This window comes from Bombina bombina, chromosome 5 (assembly GCF_027579735.1).
Source record: "Bombina bombina isolate aBomBom1 chromosome 5, aBomBom1.pri, whole genome shotgun sequence".
NCBI lineage: Eukaryota > Metazoa > Chordata > Amphibia > Anura > Bombinatoridae > Bombina > Bombina bombina.
The window spans coordinates 614,922,309-614,941,882 of NC_069503.1; positions in this window are offsets into that span (position 1 = coordinate 614,922,309).

The following is a 19,574-nucleotide window of genomic DNA, read 5'->3' on the forward strand; positions in this document are numbered from 1 at the left end:
CTATTGACTCTTGATGTCTCCATCTTATATATAATAATCCCACAAGATCTTGGGATTGCTACAGTCAGAAGATGTCTCAGACGTATCCTCTACGTGGGACCTATCGAAAACGTGCTGATTGAGTTACTTACTGATTACTTTTAAAAAAACTACTTTCTCTTCGAGAAGACCTTTTACCTACAGACCACTGGAACAGTGATGGGGTCCAATGTGGCCCCATCTCTAGCAAATCTATTTATGGCGGATTATGAGACAAACAAGAAGCAAGTTTTTTCCAACAAGCAGATCAGATTTTATTGTCTATATATCGATGACCTGCTCCTAGTGTGGGATGGTAATGAACAATCTCTAACCACTTGGGTCACTGACCTGAATACCATTGACAGCACCATCAGATTCCAATATCATGTCAACACTGAGTTGATTGACTTTCTGGACGTCAGGGTGTTTAAAGATGAAAACAAATTGGGCACAACACTCTATAGGAAAAGCACCAACAGAATTTCCATTCTTTGGGCTGATAGCTGCCATCCACCGTCACTGATACGAAACATCCCGAAAGCCCAGAGTGATCAGAAACAATCCCGATCAACAACAATACATACAAAAAATGGACAAGAGGTCAGAGAGGTTTAAACAGAGGGGTTACAAACCGACACAACTCAATAAATGCAAAGAAAGTGCACTTGTGGAGACTGGACCCACCAAGTGGGATGACCAAAAACGGCTAACGTTTGTCACACCCTACACGCCGGACAAAAAACTAATTGTTAGGGCTATCCAAGATGAATGGAAACTTATTCAATCTGATGCCAACTTACCGTTCATCCATTGGGGGATACCAATAGTTGCATACAAGAGGGGACGCAACCTAAGGGACCTTCTGGTAAAAAACTATATACCTATTGAAGATAAGTCCCGGACATGGCTAAAAAAGAAAAAGAATTGTTTCCTGTGCACAAGTTGTGTCACGTGCAACAGCATGATGACTGGATCTTCCTGTACCACCGTATATATCATCTCTCTGCTCCATTGTCCTTGTGGCAAGTTCTATACTGGAAAACTTGTGATGATGCACAAACAAGGATGGTTAACCGCTGCCCAACAATACACCAAGCATTACAATCCGGCAAGGCAGATCAACCAGTGGCACAGTACTTCCTTGAAGAAAAGCACTCTGTGAAGGACCTCAGATTCTGGATCATCGACCATGTCCCCCCCTTATGAAGAGCAGGCAACAGGGAGAAGATATTGCTTCAAAATGAAACACAATGGATTTTTGAGCTTGGTACTTTGTCACCCAAGGGACTGAATACCAATACAGGGTGGCAATGTTACTTATAAGTACATCATTTAATGAGTGCCCACGATACTAGAGATTTGCCTGGCAATATCTCCATGTTCACCAATATGAGTATCCACAAGACATGAATTATATACATCCACAATTATGAGAGATCTCATACCTTCCTCTATGAGAGTTCAGATCTATTCCAGGAGAGTCCAGATTCATTGTTGCTATTTTTGAAATATAAGGTTTAACTAATATTGTTATATTCTATTGTGGAAATTTGCTCTCTGAGTTGGCCATTAGCTACATTTGTTTTATAAAATTGCTGACTATGTTGAAACTATGTTCATAATGATATTCAGTCGTGTGGCAGTCTTTTCCTTTTATTTGTTTTTGTTTTTAATTAAATAAATTTTTAGCCTGCACCTTAGTGGTGTTCCCTTTTTTCACTGCTTTTGCATACAGCTGCTTCTGGACGGAGTCACCTTGAGCTCCATGTCGATACTTACCCCAGATTCTTGAGTGTGTTTTTTGCTGTTTCGTCATGTCATTAGTTTTCCAGTTTTTATTCCCTTGTTTATTTTATTTTTTATTTGTCTCGATGTTGTAGCACGATTCCCCAAAAAATTATTTTCCACTAATATCTAGGTTCCTAGGAACATACAGACTAGTAAGTTCTGTTTCTGTAATTTATTATTACATTTTTGTTTTGTTTTTTGTTTTGGATAACCCCCCTCCCACCCCCCTTGTTATTTACAGACCGCTATCTCTAGATCTTTCCTGGTAATGCGACTTTTTCACTTTAATATGTGTCTTCTGCTTGTGTGTACACACACGTTTGTTGCCATAGCCATGGTTGATACTTGTGGGCGTCACCTCGCTTCATTTTTCTTAAGACTTGCCTGTTTGTTTCTGTTTTTGTGCAGATGCGTCTCCAGGGTTACGAATGATGTAGATGGGGCGTTACCCCGCTTGCCCCTGATGGCCAAGATTGGCATGGCTTCTGCTCATGGATCTATTTTGTTTTGCTCTACCAGGCAGTACTCTTGATGTCAGATTGTTATATAGGAGTATCTGGACAGATATCTTGGTTCCTTACTACGCTGGGTGTTTTGAATATATTATTTATTTGTATTTGTGCTGAAGAGGTGTGATTGCTATGTTACTGGAGGGAGTGTCTGAGGTGGCCAATTGGGTCTCTTCTTTTACGGCCACATTTCATACATGTTTGGGTTGTTTTGTTTTTATACTCAATACCTGCGTTTTTTTCGATTTGATAGTGTGATAGGACATAACTTCTGTAGATGTCGCTGATAGGGTTCTGTAGAAAAACAAGTGTAGAGAAACACAACTGCAGACCTTTAGGTAAAACCTTAGCTGTGAGAGAGTTTAGATTGCACCTGATTATAATATCTTTAATTATATATATATGTTGCTTTGTAGATGAAAAATATTTTAGTTTCACAATAGAAACATGAAGTAGTATAGAGGTGGACAAAAAAGGTTTAAGAAACGTTGTATCAATATTTAAGTTACAAAATATCCTAAACAAGCTATTTCTTATACCCAACAACAGGATATACAACATACGGCAGATACGAGGAAACTCCTCCCTGTATGTGTAATCCTCTAAGGGATATTCTGATATCAGCAAATGTGGATCAATTCTCAGAGACAGAATCCGACAGGAGAAATATTCTAGCCAGATGAAAAAATCGCTTACCGGAGCATTAGGAGTTGCACTCAAGCGGCAGTTGGGCGAAGTTGACGTCATGCAACCGCACACTTCCACACAGAACAGCTTCAACAATATTGGAAATATCCACTGGAAGCAGAAAGCAAAAAATACCAAAATGAAAGTAAAATTGAAGTCAGTTTTTAGAGCCAGGCCTGTAGGTAATTAGGTAGTTAAACATGGTGAAGAATAAATTCCACCGAACTTGTCTTGAAGACAAAGTTTTGGTTATCTTTAAGTATTGGAGGTTTACGGTGGTCTGTGTATATAAGAATAGGAAGGACTGTTCCTTCCAAGACATGTCTCCAATGTTCAAGTGCAGTTTTTATGGCAAGCAACTCTTTCTCGCCAATGGGGTAGTTTAATTCGTCTGAAGACATGACCCTTGAGAAATAGGCTACAGGATGTATGGGTTCAAGTAAACTTTTCCTTTGGGAAAGAATTGCCCCTATAGCATATTGGGAAGCGTCTACCTTAAGTATATATTGTTTATCAGGATCAGGGAATTGAAGGATGGGTGCAGAGGTGAATAGTTTCTTAAGATGTTCGAAGGCAGAGTTAGCAGGTTCAGACAAACGGAAGGGCGTATTATCTTTTTTGGTGAGATCGGTAATGGCTTTATCCTTCATTTGCTTTTGAAGGTTAGGGTAGTCATTAACAGTATGTGTAGAGCCAGCACAATACATACACAAGTTTAGAGCTCTTCTTCGGTTCTTCTCCTCTTGAGTCAGTGGACCACGAATGAATCTGATGTCCATAGGTTCATCTGAACTTTTAGGAGTGTGAACTGAATGGTATTGGTTGAAAGATTTTTTTTTATAGTTATCAGGAGTGGTCTTTTTATGGCGTCTCTCATGATATCGTCTGTCAATCGATACAGACAGGGTCATCAACTCATCAAGAGTATTGGGAATTCTAGATAGTTCATCATTAATATATTCAGTTTGACCAATTCTAAACTGGTTTCGTAGATATATGTCATTCCAGAGTGAATCTTTGGCATATCTTTTGAAGTCAACTATATAATCCTCTACTGGTCTCTTGGATTGTTTAAGTGATCTCATCATTGTTTTGGCTGATATTTGTTTATAAGGGTCTTCATACAGAAATGACATTTCTTTAAAAAATGTATCAACAGAGTTTAGAATGGGGTTATCTGATTCAAAGAATGAATTAGCCCAGGTGCGTGGTTCGCATTGTAGAAAAGTGATGATAGTTAAAACTTTGATTCTCTCTGTGGGATACGTTTTGGGTTTTAGTGTAAATAGGAGAAAGCATGCATTTTTAAACTCTCTATAGACAGATCTATCACCCTTAAATCTATCTGGTAAACCTACTGTTGGTTCTGAGGATTGCACTGGAGGATTTTTTTGTTGATGCATTTATATATCTTTAAAGTTGTTCATTTTCAATTTGAAGATCTCTTACATGCTGGGATAGTAAATCAACTTTCTGTGATATATTTATAACATGAGCTGGTAGGTCTGTTGGATTCATTTTTATTTTATGGCTTGGTAATATGTGATAGGAAATAACTTCAGTAGATGTCTCTGACAGGGATGTGTAGAAAAACAAGTGTAGAGAGTCATAACTGAAGACATTTATGTAAAATATTCTAGCTAGATGAAAAAATCGCTTACCGGAGCATTTGGAGTTGCACTGAAGTGACAGAGGAGTATCGATAGTTGGGCGGAGATGACGTCACGCAACCGCACACTTCCACACAGAACAGCTTCAACGATATTGGAAAAATCCACAGGAAGCAGAAAGCAAAAAGTCCAAACATTAAGTCAGTAGGAATAGGTTAGTATTTCTAAGAGGAAGTAACATTAGATTTGAGATAGCCCAAAAGATCCAAAAAAAGGTCTCAGGAGCTTGATCACATAAACGGCACAACAGGAGCTTGACTGTATGGGAATACCTAAAATTACCAAGCAAAGATGTACAGGTGTGATTGCCTTATGTAGCCGAGTTGGTAATTAGAGGTAAGGATTTAAAGGGGAAGTAGATGAAATATGAATAGAGTGGAAGAGATGTTATTACAGATGTTATTACAGATAGTTCTGGGGACATAGTTCACAAACCACTGTTTTTTTGTCTTAGATTAGATGGAAGATCCAGCTAGATATTTCCCCTTGTAACTGAAGCGCAAGTCTTGACATTTCTCTGGTCGATTGGTATTTGCTCCTTTGCTAGGATGCCAACATATCAGGAGAGAGTTTGCTTCTTATAGGTATTTGTGTACCTCAGTTTCTTGTTTGTTTGCTTTTTATAGATTTTACATTGTACCTATTGATGTGTCCCTTAGAAATATCACTTATGTTATTTTAGAACAATGCATTCTTCTGTCGGATGCTTAATTATTCTCTCAGTGATAGCTTTGTGTTTTGCTGTTCTAATCTCTCTGGTAAAGCTGCATATTGTTTCCTGCTGGTCATTACGTGCATATTGTACCGGATTGTGAAACATACCTGCCTAATATATTATTCTACTATTCCAGTCTTCCTACAATGCCCATATACCATAATCTCAGTTAACCTGCTGTTCTGTTTGGACTTCTATTGCTGTTTCTTATTATTTCAAGTTCTAGAATGACAGTCAAGAGTAATTTGCATACAATCTATTATACTGAAAGGGCTGTGAATTCATGGAACAGACTTCCAGTACTGGGGGTATTGAGGCATAATAGAATGTCTAGGATAATATATATGCTGTATATATATATATATATATATATATAATGCTATTCTAAAAAAATTCTGGTGGATTCCAATGATTTTTTTTCCAATGTTAGAAAAACTGGAATGGATGGGTTTTTTTTTTTTTTCATTAACAAATTGATCACAATCCAAATGTGTTAACTCACACAAGATATGGGGGTTCATTTATTAATGTGTGTATGGACATGATCCAATATAGAGGATCATGTCCGCCGCACATCGATAAATGCCGACAGCATACGCTGTCAGCATTTATCATTGCACCAGCAGTTCTTGTGAACTGCTGGTGCAATACCACCCCCTGCAGATTTGCGGCCGATTGGTCGCTAGCAGGGGGTGTCAATCCGCCCAATCGTATTCGATCGGGCGGATTGCTGTCCGCCACTTCAGAGGTGGCCAACGAGTTAAGGAGCAACAGTCTTAGAGCAGCTGCTTCTTAACTTCCGCTTCAGCCGGAACTTAAGTGGAGTGGGTCTGAGGCAGCATCCTCTGCTTCATAAATAAACCCTTAATCTCCATAAAGGTTTAAAGGGGTTAATCAAGACCATATGTGTTACGTCTTAAACAATCTGAGTGTCATTTGTATATGGGCATGATGGGTATACTAGGAATGTTTTCTAATTTATGTTTTTGAAACTTTTAATATGTAAAAAGAATTATTACTATTATTATTAACGATTACCTATAACAGATTCCGCAGCGCTATACAAAGTAAAGTACATTCATGGGATACATTGCAATACATATGCTAACAAGTACAGAAGGGTAGGTTAGGGGAATTTCCAAAATTCACTCTCTCTGTATAGCACGAGATTTCCAAACCTCACTCTCTCTGTATAGAACGAGATTTCCAAACCTCACTCTCTCTGTATAGAACGAGATTTCCAAATCTCACTCTCACTGTAGAGAAAAAGATTTCCAAACCTCATTTTCACTGTACAGAACAAGATAATTAAACCTCACTCTCTCTGTATAGAATGAGATTTCCAAACCTCACTCTCTCTGTATAGAACGAGATTTCTAAACCTCACTCTCACTGTAGAAAATAGGGTTTCTCTTTGACACATTTCTATAACTGTAAGAAGATTGTGGTTTTTAACCCCTTCGCTACTCAGAGAAAACCTTAACCAAAGTACAGTACAGGAGAATTTTTAGTGTTTTTGCTATCACTGGGCTAGATTACAAGTGGACCGCTAAATTATTGTGCTCCAGCAAACGGGCAAATTTGCCATTTTACAGGAGCGCGATAATTAACCAGCCATTACAAGTGGCTGGTTATTGCTACCGCGAGCTAGCAATTAGCGCTCTGAAAATTAACCAGAGATCTGTGACGACATCAGAACAATGCTTCCATTGGAGCCTATGGAATCGTGTTCTTGTGAGAGCAATGCTTCCCAGCAATGTGAACGCGAGCTTGTGTTCGCATTGCTGTAAACTTGTAATACCAGCGCACATTATGGTATTACAAAGTGGAGTGCGAATATCGGTTTAGCTAAAACTTTATTTTGCGCTCCACTTGTAATCTGGCCCACTCTCCCACTCCCTGATCCCTCCCAAACAGCTCTCTTCCCTCCCTCACTACCCACTGGTCACAACCATCTTAGGTACTGGCAGAATATCTACCTGTATGCATTTTAGGGAGTTTTTTTATTATTATTTTTACAGTGTAGTGATCCCTCCTCAACCCTCCCACCTCTCTGATCCCCCACAAACAGCTCTTTAACCCTTCTCCCTCCTACTAGTAGCAACCACCTTAAGTACTGGCAGCTGTCTGCCAGTATACAGTTTATGCTTCTTTTATTATTATTTTTTGTTTATTTTTTCATTTATAGTTTTTTTCTGTAGTTTAGTGGTGCCCACTACCTCAAGGTGATAATTAATTAGGGTGCCCTCCTTCATATTCCCTCTTTGCCGTAGTGTAGTTCCCATCCCTCCCTCTCCCTTAAAAAAAATTCTGTAGCGTAGTGACCCTCCCAATCTCTTCACGATGCCCACCCACCTTCCCTACCACACCTCCCACAAGCACAAGTTGATTGTTACAGACGGTGATACACACAGTGTCGCTGTCTGTAACAATCTGTCATCTGCCTTCATATGATAAGGGAGCACTGATAGTGCTCTGTTAGCATAAGAAGACAGATGCCAGCAGCTCTGGAAAAGCAGCTCTCGGTTGTCACTTTACAGCCGAGGCTGCTGTAGCTTCCTGAATCTATGATGTATATATACGTTATGCAGTACAGTGAGCAATGTACCGCATTACGTATATATATGTTGTTTTGGGTCAAGGGGTTAAACAAACAAGGCTGAATGGCAAATACATAACTCCTACTCATGACGAAGCAATTGCCGAGAGAAGTCATGCTTCTAAAAATGAAACTACTGTACTTTACAGTCCCAAAAATATGTGGAGGAAATAAAACTAAGATATTAAAGTGACATGAAACCCAAAATTTGTCTTTCATGATTCAGATAGAGAATACAATTTTAAATGACTTTCTAATTTACTTCTATTATTTAATTTAATTCCTTCTCTTGTTATCCTTTGCTGAAATGTTTATCTAGGCAAGCTCATGAGCAGCAAAGAACCTAGGTTCTAGCTGCTGATTGGTCACTGCATATAAATACCGATTTTCATTGGCTCACCTATATGTTCAGTTAGAAACCAGTTGTGCATTTCTGCTCCTTCAAAAAATAATACCAAGAGAATAAAACAAATTAGATAATAGAAGTAAATTAGAAAGTTGTTTACAATGGTATTCTCTATCTGAATCATTAAAGAAAAAAATTTGGGTTTCATGTCCCTTTAAGAAAACAATTACTAAATGCCATTTCTCAATGTTATGTGATGGTGATTTCCATTTTCTTTCATTTTCTGCTTTTCTTGTTAGCTAGATATATATAGGAAAGATTTAAATCAACCACTTTATGTATAATATATTTATATATTTATTTTGTATATATGCATCAGCAATGATCATGTGGCTGTACCTGTGTCTTTTTCTGCTGTTTTACCTGTGTATGGACAGGAACTAGTAAGAATGCAGTGTATAACAGAATTTGTTACTGAAGTGGTACAGGGAGAAAGGGTTTAGTATTGTTAGCCATAAAACCCCTGTTTGGCATGATAGTAGATTGTATAAGATCGATGGTGTGCATTTGGGTTTTAAAGGGACAAAATGTAAAGACTTTATTAGTGACAACTAGAGAAGCGGGCAGTGTTAACATACCACCCTGTCCCACAGAACATGAAACAACAGTTAACCAAAGTTTACATTGTAGTTTATTGATAAAAACACTACGTTTAGTAGTAAGACTTTGAATAGCAAGGGATGCATTGACCATTCAAAAGGATTTAAGAATTCTAGAAATGTTCTTTGTGCAATGTGAACAAGTACTCGCAGTTTAGTAAATAAATTGCCTGAAATTACTGCAACAATGATTCAAGATAAGTTGGATTTGGTAGCTATAACAAAGACATGGTACAATGACTCTTCTGACTGGGAATCAGTCATACCTGGTTACATTTTGTTGGAAAAAAGACTAGGAAGTTGGCTCTACACATGAAAGAAAATATTAAAGCAACTGAAATTGTAGAAACCAATGTCAATGTGGAAAGTGTTTTGGTAACCATAGAAACTGAAGTTAGACAGGTGTTTAGAATAGGGGTAATATATAGGCCTCCATTACAGGATGAAGCATCAGATCAGGTATTAATTGATGAAATAGCCAAAATTATAACTAAGGGCAATGTTATAGTAGTGGGGGACTTTGATATGCCTGATGTACACTGGGAAGTATCCACAGAAATGACAAAGTCCCAGACCGGCTCCTCCTACAAACAGATTTATTTCATATGATTAAAACAAATAGCAATTCGCTGACAGCACATAAAATGTAACAGTTCAACCTTTCACTACCACAGCACCTACAGGTTAAGATTCTGATACAGACATATGAAGTCGGCTCCCCTTCACATCTTACGCATTTCAGGAACACCCTTATTCATAGATACTTGGATGGGATGCCTTAATCTTATTTAAACTCACCTCTGACTCCTCATAGGCTAACTACTGACATGCCTCCAACTTTTAATTGGATCTGATAAACCTAGCACATATGTTAGTCTAATCAATGCACCCATTCAGTTACATTATATTAAAGGGGAAGGAATGTACTCCTTTCCGCAATTAAAACACATTTATGTCATAAACAGCATATGTATATCCATATATCTTAAATCATCTGCTTTTTTGCGCTTACATCTTTGTATATACAATTTTATCAATGCCTATATATCATCCTTATAGCAAAATGTATTTTAATATGACTATATCTGGATACTGTATAACTCTCCTACTTCCCTTGAATATAAATTAGGTTGTCTTATAAACCATCTATGTGCACAATGCACTGGGTTTTCTATATACTTATTCTAATAGTATGGATAAAATACCATGACTTGTTGGCAATATTCCATTGAGTTAATAACGATTTCTCTATACTCCAACTCATTTCTTTTTATCTTTGTATGATAGATAATGTAGCTATTGTTATTATGTATTGCTACAATGAGGAGACTCAACTACTCAAAGTCTGGGATTTTGTCATTTCTGTGGATGTTACTTGGACTTACCCACAGGGCTCTCCTATCACAGGACGGATCCATACTGACCTCTCAACCCGGAAGCGGTGGGAATCGGACGAGCGGAGGAACAGAGAAGAAGCCTATCTGTGGCGGTACACACTGAAGATTCAGCTCCGAGTAAGTCCGTATTCACTTCCTTAAACCGCACTGTATTTTGAATGTGTTACACTCCGGGGCATTAGAAAGCATAGAGATATACACCATCCCGTTATACTGAAGTGCACGAACACGTGTTGTACACTGGGAAGTACCCATAGATTAATCAACTAGTAGTAAGTGTATTCTGGAATCTTTACAAGGGGAATCTCTTGAACAACTAGCAAAAGAACCAACACATAAATGAACTATATTAGATTTAGTACTTACAAACAGTGATATAGTATCTGAGGTGTCTGTGCGTGAGAATTTACGCTCTAGTGGTCATTAGTCTGTATGGTTTAACATTCAGGCAAAGGTACTGTGAAACCATAGTAAAACAAAAGTTTTAGACTTTAGAACGGCTGATTTTCCTTACATGGGCAAATACATAAATTAATCTCTAAAAGGGATGGCACAGATTACAGGAGTACAAGAACAGTGGGAATATTTTAAAAATGCTATTCTAGATGCAACTAAACACTGTTGGCCAGATTACAAGTAGAGCGCAAACGTTTGTGCACGAGCGATAAGGGTTTTATCGCAAACTTATTACTTGTATTACAAGTTGAAAGTAAATTTGATCGCTTAATCTGGCCCTTTATAGGGGATTGCATTTTGAGTTTAATGTCCCTTTATTAAAGCTTACACGGAAGTAAATATGGGCAGACATAATGGATATGATTCTTATCTATTGTCAAACTTACGGTGCTCCATGTATTAATGTGTGAGTGGACAATGTTCCTGACTTGGGAGTGGTCATTGACCATGGTCATATCTTCTGCAATGAAAGAGCTTTGCAGAAACGTTCTCCTAGGTAAACAGTAATGCTTTGACTAGACTGATGGATGATGTAAAATTAGAATATGATTACCTTAACATTACCTGTAGTTCCAGATCACCTGTTGTGATTTGATCTAATTTGAAAATGTTAGCATCACATTAGATTTATCTATCTATCATCTATCTCTATCTATCTATCTATCTATCTATCTATCTATCTATCTATCTATCTATCTGTCTATCAATCAATCATCTATCTATCTATCTCTATCTATCAATCTATATCTATCTATCTATCTATCTATCTATCTATATATCATCTATATATTCTACCTATCTACCTCTATCTTTCTATCAATCTATCATCTAGCTATCTGTCTATCAATCAATCATCTATCTATCTATCTATCTATCTATCTATCTATCTATCTATCTATCTATCTATCTATCTATCTATCTATCTATCTATCTATCTATCTGTTCTACCTATCTACCTCTATATTTCAATCAAATAATCATTTATTTATCTCTCTATGTCTATCTATTTATATCTATCCATGTATCTGTCTATCTATCTATTTATCTCTAGCTATTTACTTATATATCTATAGTATCTCTATCATCTATCTATCTATCTATCATCTATCTACGGTATCTATCTATCTATCTATCTATCTATCTATTTTACCTATCTACTTTTATCTTTCTATCAATCTATCATTTATCTATCTATCTATCTATCTATCTATCTATCTATCTATCTATCTATCTATCTATCTATCTATCGATCGATCGATCGATCGATCGATCGATCGATCGATCGATCGATCTATCTATCTATCTATCTATCTATCTATCTATCTATCTATCTATCTATCTATCGATCTATCTCTATTCTACCTATAGCTTTCTATCAGTCTATGATTTATCTATCTATCTATCTATCTATCTATATATCTATATATCATCTCTCTATTCTACCTACATACCTCTCTGTCTGTAAGTCTGCCTGTCTTTCTATCTGTCTATTATGTTCCTACTAAAATGTCACTTTGCTTTTGTTTGTTTTTTTTATATGTATATTGTACTTGTGTTTCTTTCCCTATTTTGCAAACTATTTTTGAGATCTACTGTGGTTCTGTTTAGGGTCTGGTCATCTTACTTCTGTGTACCCCTGCAGCAGAAGAATAAAGGGAAACGGTGTGTATTGCTTACAAGTGTCTGTATAGTTTCCTTATATTGTATTTGTGTTTTTTTCTATGTAGTGTTTAGGCGGTGTACTTTTCTATCCACATTTGTCTGTGGATTTGAATGTCTGGTTCTATTTTTACATTTCCCATTCTCTTGTCGTTCTCTTTTGAGACGGATCTGCCCATACTCTCTTAATGCTTATGTGAAAATAAACTAATCTGACACAGAACTGAATTACCTTGTTTAACCAGCCACAACTATTCAGCACAGTGGTGGATGTACTCTCTGTGGTGTCTTAGGTTCATCAAGTTTTGCATTCTGTGGCGCTAGCACATTTTTATACTGTTTTTGCTTCATTTATATCTCTCAGCAGTGCTGATTATCCCAATGGGTTTTAATCAGCTATATGAATTCCTTACATATATCACCAACCATGCAAATACATACTAGCAAACATTTACAGTACTATATACATAAAGAATAAAGTACATATACATAAACATACACACACACAAATGTGCCGTCACTCCTTTTCACTGCTGTACTTCACACTATATCAGCCTTTGTTACAGGACGACTTTTGTAAATATTATTTAATGTACATATGTGGCACTAGGCAATTTGTCGGGGCTTTCAAATCATTGATAATAATAATGATAATAATACTGCATGCTATATTTCCTTTTTTTCTTGTTATGTTGCATGCTATATTTCCTTTTTTATGTAGTAATATACTGGAACTGAAGAAGAACTATGCATATTCACCGCTAATGTGCCAGTTCCTGGTGACCATATGAATGCATAAACCTGCTGTATTAAACTATCAATGGATTACAATATTGTGTTTGTTTATTTTTTGGAAAGATCATTTTTATTGAGGAAAGAAACATAATTAACAAACATATGATAATCCAGAAACAAGTTGTATGTAACAGAAAAGAGACATATGTCATTCAGGACTCAGTACATTTTATACAATGGTCAATGGTCAAAACCCAGGCAAATACAGTACAGCCTGACAGGATAAAAACCTCAAAGTTTTTTAAGTTATAGCTATCATCTGGAAAAAGCGTGACTAATACACAAATAAAAAGTCAAAGCACAGAGACTAGAATAGTGAGATAAGAGCATAGAGCCAAAGTACCATATTAGCCCTGAGGGCTAATGGGAGTTTATTCATTGGACAGTTCAGTGGAAAAGCCCGCGTGATGGCAGAGATGGGGGGGGGGGGGGGAGGGGGAGGTTGGAGTGAAAGAGAAGGGAAGGGGGAGAAGAAGAGGGAAAAAAAAGAAAAAAGGGGGGTACACCTGTACTCCAGAGGGCGCAAGGAGGGGGGTTTAGAGCAAGCCCCTCCTCTGTAGTGCAGTTATCTGACCCAACCAGGGGTGCTTAATTTACAGAGAGAGAATGTTGCCTTCCCCCAGGCAGTCCTAGGGTTCCCAGAATGAGGCGTACAAGTCTGTTGGTGTGAATTATATACATAACTTTCCATAGATCTGAAGTACATGATGAGTTGAATCAAGGCCTGCCAGTTAGGAGGGTTATGTTGTTTCCAGTTTCAAGCAATCAGTAATTTTGCCGACATCAGGATCGTTATCAGCAGAGTGTGTCTGGGAGGCGAGAGGGGTTGGAGGCCTGCATGAATCAGGGCTGTTTCCGGAGAAAGAGACATGACTAGCCCCAAGCGAGAACACAGGGTCTCTAGTCTGCTCCATAAAGGTTTAATGGAGGGGCAGGACCACCAAATATGTAGGGGGTCACCCGCTTGCTGACACCCCCTCCAGCAGAGGGGGGAGCATTTTGGAAACATTTTATGTATCCTTGAGGGCACATAGTGCCAACTTGTCAGAAGCTTGTAGAACAATTCATATAGCGTCATGCAATGAACTGACGTTTTGGTGTGAGAAATTGCCTCTGTCCAGCTTTCAACAGTTAGGCTTATGTTCCAATCTCTTTCCCACTCCCTCATCTGTTTTGTTCACTTTCAGAGAGTTAAGTAGGATTTGATAATGGGAGGATAAAGGGGAAATATGATGGGTACCAGTGGTTAATCTGGTTTCCCACGGCGTCAATTGTCTTAGAGGGGCTTCAAAGAAACCCCAAGATTTCAGTATTGAGAGTAACCATTGTAGGTCAAACCGGAATCTTGGCTGAATGTCGTGAACATTAATCAGGTCAGTGGGTGAGATTGGGTTCGCCCCTGAAGAAAGGTCTGCCACCCTGAGTGAAGATAATGCCCGTCTCAGTGCTAGGCTCACTAGAGGGAGGCCATATAAAAGGCCTGATATTGAGTGGGTGGGTGATGGGTGTGGAGAGACCATAGCATTGTGGCGGAGACGCAGCCAGGAGTTCCTGCAGTGTAGGATAATCTTGTTGTTAATCGGGATGTCCAAAGCACAGTGGGACGGAATCTGAAGAAGGTCCGCCAAGGCCATGTGAGCCGGCAAGGATGCCTGTTCAAGCTCCAGCCAGTGAGGACCAACCCCTTGTACATTCCATTTAGAAATGTGGGATAAGAGGGAGGCTTCGTAATAAAGCCTCATGTTTGGGAGGCCTAGCCCTCCAGCGAGGATTGGACGTTGCTGCAGAGAGGCTGCGATGCGGGGCCTCTTACCATTCCAAATGTACCGGTTTATAACCACTTGAAATTTGTTAAGTAACTGGAGTGGGACTTTTATAGGTAGACATCTGAAAAGGTATATTAATTTAGGGAGCTGCATCATCTTGACCGCTGCAATTCTCCCAAACCAGGAGATTTCATCATATCTCCTGGCACATAGGTCTTTTTGGAGCTGTGAAAGAAAGGTATTGAAGTTTCTAGACAGGATTGTTCCCGGGTGAGAGAGAAATATCCCCAAGTGTTTCAGGCCGGACAGAGACCACTGAAATTTATAGTTCCTCCGGAGAGTATGCACACACGAGTCAGGTAAGTTCAGAGGAAAAGCTTCAGTTTTACCCAGTTTGAGCTTGTAGTAGGAGATGTTTCCGAACTGGTCTAGGAGTTCAAATAGTGCGGGATGGGAGTCTTCTGGGTCTGTAAGGAAGAGCGTCAGATCATCCGCATATAAGGCTAATTTCTGAGGGGTGTCGTGTATAATTAGTCCCTTGATTTGAGTTGAATCTCTGAGAGCTGTCACTAGTGGATCAATGGCGAGGGTGAACATTAGGGGGGACAAGGGACAGCCCTGTCTCATCCCTTTCTTGATATGGATCACATCAGAGCAGAAGCCCAGACCCCTCACGTGGGGCGTGAGTATAAAGATCTTTTGGCTGTTTGGAAGGCTTCCGGGATGCCGAATGCCTCAAGAGTGGAGAACATATAATCCCATCTCACCCTGTCAAATGCCTTCTTGGCGTCCATCGACAGGGCGAGTAGAGGGATCTTCATATCCGCTGCCTCAGAGAAGATGTTTAGGAGGCACCTCGTGTTGTCCGGTCCCTGCCTGCCTGGGATAAAACCCACCTGGTTGGGGTGAACCAGCCCCGGCAGGAGTCGGTATAGTCTCGTGGCTAAAATCTTCGCGTAGAGCTTAATATCCATGTTGATTAGGGAAATCGGCCTATAACTTTCTCACAGGGAATGATCTTTCCCCTCTTTAGGGAGGGTGATGATCGACGCCTCCAGAAACTCCACACTTAGGTTGCCCTGTTTGAAGGCTGAGTTGAAGAATCTGGCAAGAATGGAAATAAGTTGCGAGGAGAATGTTTTATAGAACAGGGGTATAAATCCATCCGGGCCAGGGGACTTGCTCGCGTGAAGAGAAACAAGAGCCTGTTTAAGTTCCTCGGGCTGAAAGAGATTGGGCATCCTCCCCTGATAGGTTCGGGAGGTTAAGAGAGGAGAGGAACTGTTCGATTTGCCAGTTATGGGCTTTGGTGGCCTCCAGAGAGGAGTCCAGATTATAAAGAGCTGCATAGTAGTGAGCGAATGCCCTGGCAATTTCCCTAGAGGAATAAACTCTTCCCCCCTGCATTTTAATCACTGGAATACGCCTTTGTTGTGTGCGGGTTCGAAGCTTTTGGGCAAGGAGGCGATCTGCCCTGTTACCTTTGTAATAATACAGCTGTTTCAGGGTTAAAAGGTTCGCCTGTACCCTTTTTTCCTCAATGAAATTTATATTTGAGCTGATGAGCGTTATCTGCTCGGTCATCAAACTTGAGGGGTCACCCCTATTATGCCTTTCCAAAGAACGAAGCTCTGAATATAGTTGGGTGAGAGATTTGCCCGAAAGTTTTCGTTTTTTGGACGCTTGCTGAATAAAGTGACCCCGCATATATGCCTTCAAGATCGCCCATAACACGTGGTCATTGGTCATCGCATTATTGTTGATGCTGAGGAAATCAGAGAGAACTTTAGAGGTATCATTTTCAGATGGCCCTGAAATTAGGGAAGGATGTAGTCTCCAGCTAGGGGAAGGGGACTTTTGGCTAGTACTGGAGAGGACCACAGACACCATATCGAGGTCCGACCATGGACAAATCTGGATGGAAGGATTGGAGAGACTGTCAAGGAGAGGAGAATGACATAAGAAGTAATCTATTCTAGAATAGCATTGATGAGGATTGGAATAAAAAGTAAAGTCCCTCTCCGAAGGAGACAGGCATCTCCACAAATCGTATAAGTTATGCTGGTACATCAGGGATCTAAATTGATTGGAGACATGATTCACAGGGGTATCTGGAGTTTTATGCTTGGGGGGACTCTTATCCAGGGAGGGGTCCCAGGTCATATTCAGATCCCCACCTATGAGTAAGGTGCCTCTATTGAGTTGATCCAAAAGTGGAAGTACTACTTTTAGGAAGGGGATTTGGCTGACATTTGGGGCATACAGCAAGACCAAGGTGTATTGGACACAGTCCAGGGTGCAGACCACCAGTAGGTATCTGCCCTCCGGGTCACTCTCCACATACTGGATCTCACACACTACTGATTTATGGACCATGATGGCAACTCCTCTCTTTTTAGTGGGATGGGAGGCTGACAGGCATATTGGGAAAAGTTTAGAGTTCTGCAAAAGGAGGAGCCATGGGGCCAGTGAGTCTCCTGGAGAAAGGCAACCTTTACATTAGATTTAAGTATCTGAGGAGCAAACTCCTCTTAGTAGGAGAATTCAGTCATTGAGTATTCAGGGTGGCTATTTTAAGGGCCATGTTGAGGTTGGTCGGAAAAAATTACTCTGATACAACTAATAATTATATATTGTGCTTCTGTCAGTGCTTATGTGAGAGTCAGTGCTTATTTGAGACTAATCACTGATATTTAGGTTAGTAATTAAGGTCTGTAATGAAATAAATGCAGCCAATATCTATGCCACTCTTCTCAGATATCTAGAGAAGGATAGAGTATATCCGATAGTGGGGGGGAGGGGTGCTAAAGGCACCAAAAATATTTCAGATAGAAATAAATTCTACATAGAACAGGCCTTATGGGCTTTCTGGGGTAAGATCGAGCGATAACATGGACCTTGATAATGGACAATTAGTACAGCATTTAGCATATAACATTAGTGCTAAAGAAATTTTTACTACTTGTGCAGAACATTAGAGAAATTCACAAACTTGGTGTACAGAACAGAACAAACCGGCAGTCCGGGACAACAGTAACCCTGACCATTTCCATTTAGTGCATATCAATGAGACAATGAAATCTTATTGCATGATGTCAGCTGAATGGGTTGGAAGAGATGGGGAAATAGTTATTGGATAATCCAATAGTTAAAATTAAGTGTGTAGGGATTTGGTGCTAGAAGTATTCACTATGTGAGAGGTTAGCATGTCGCTTAGGATAGGGCCTATGGGAAAATCAACTAATGATCCAGGAGGGGACTGGGTAGTCTCCAAGGCAGATCCTAAGTTAAGGCCCGCTAACAGGGGACTAGGCCAACCAGTCAAATGACATCTGTGCATCTACCATACCCTCTCCGCCCTTGTGGGAGGGAGCGCGGGAAGGGGGCTAGGGTCCCCCCCACTATGACAATAACATTTGAAACCCTTTGAATATGTGCAAACCAACACAACTGGGTCTCCTCTACGGGTAGCAGGCTTCAACAATCCTCCCCCCTCTCTTTTAGGGAACCAAACCTTGTCTCAAACTGGTCGTTCTTTGATTGGGGGGTCTCCGGGGTTGTGTACCTAAGGAAAAAAATAGAGGAAACAAGTGCAAAACCCACCTACATCCAAAGACCCACAACTTTTTTAAAGAGTTCCAATAGTTTAAACATGAACCCGTAACAGCAGTCTTTCAAAAAAGAAAAAGGATACAAGGTTTTGCAGGCAGGACCCTTCTGTTTAGGAAGGTCGGGAGTCTCCTTCATATTTCCAGCAGGACAGGGATCTGCAGGTCAGACCCCTCAATTAGGGAGGTCAGGAATCATCTTCACATTCCAGTAGAATAAAGAGTTCTAGCCCTCGAAGGGGGCAGAGTAAGTTGAGCAGGAGAAACCATCTTTGGGTTTTATTCCACTTCTTGGGCTGAGGATAAGGTGTTTGGTGTGGAGACTTGTGATGAATCTCTGCTCTTCTCTCTGGGAGGGAGTTGTTTCCAAGGTGGAGCATCCCCCCTTAGTCCCCCTGTGGAGGTTTTGGGAGTCTTTGAGGGGCGTCTTTCAGAAAGTAGACCCCATTTGGTAAGCAGGTTTCTGGCTTGATCCGGCGAAGTTATGATGTGTTGGACGTCATCTTTGGTGACGAATAGTCGAACCGGGAAGCCCCATCTGTACTTTATTCCTTTGTCCCTGAGGATCCTTGTGAAATCTTGATAGGCTTTTCACTGTTGCAGGGTATGTGGGGAGAGGTCTGGGAATATCTGAAGGCTGTCAAACTTGGAAGATTTTAGGGACCAAGAGTTGACTGCTCTCAAGATTTTTTCCCGGAAGGTGTAATAATGCAGTCTCACCACTACATCCCTTGACTTATCATCTGAAAGAGCCCTCGGTCTGAGGGCCCTATGCGCTCTATCAATGAGGGACTCAGGCTCTTGAAACAGGCCCAGTGCAGAGGTGAACACTTAACGCCCACATTAAAGTATTAAAAAACTAACCGCCCGCATCAAGTATTAAAAAAAAAACTAACCGC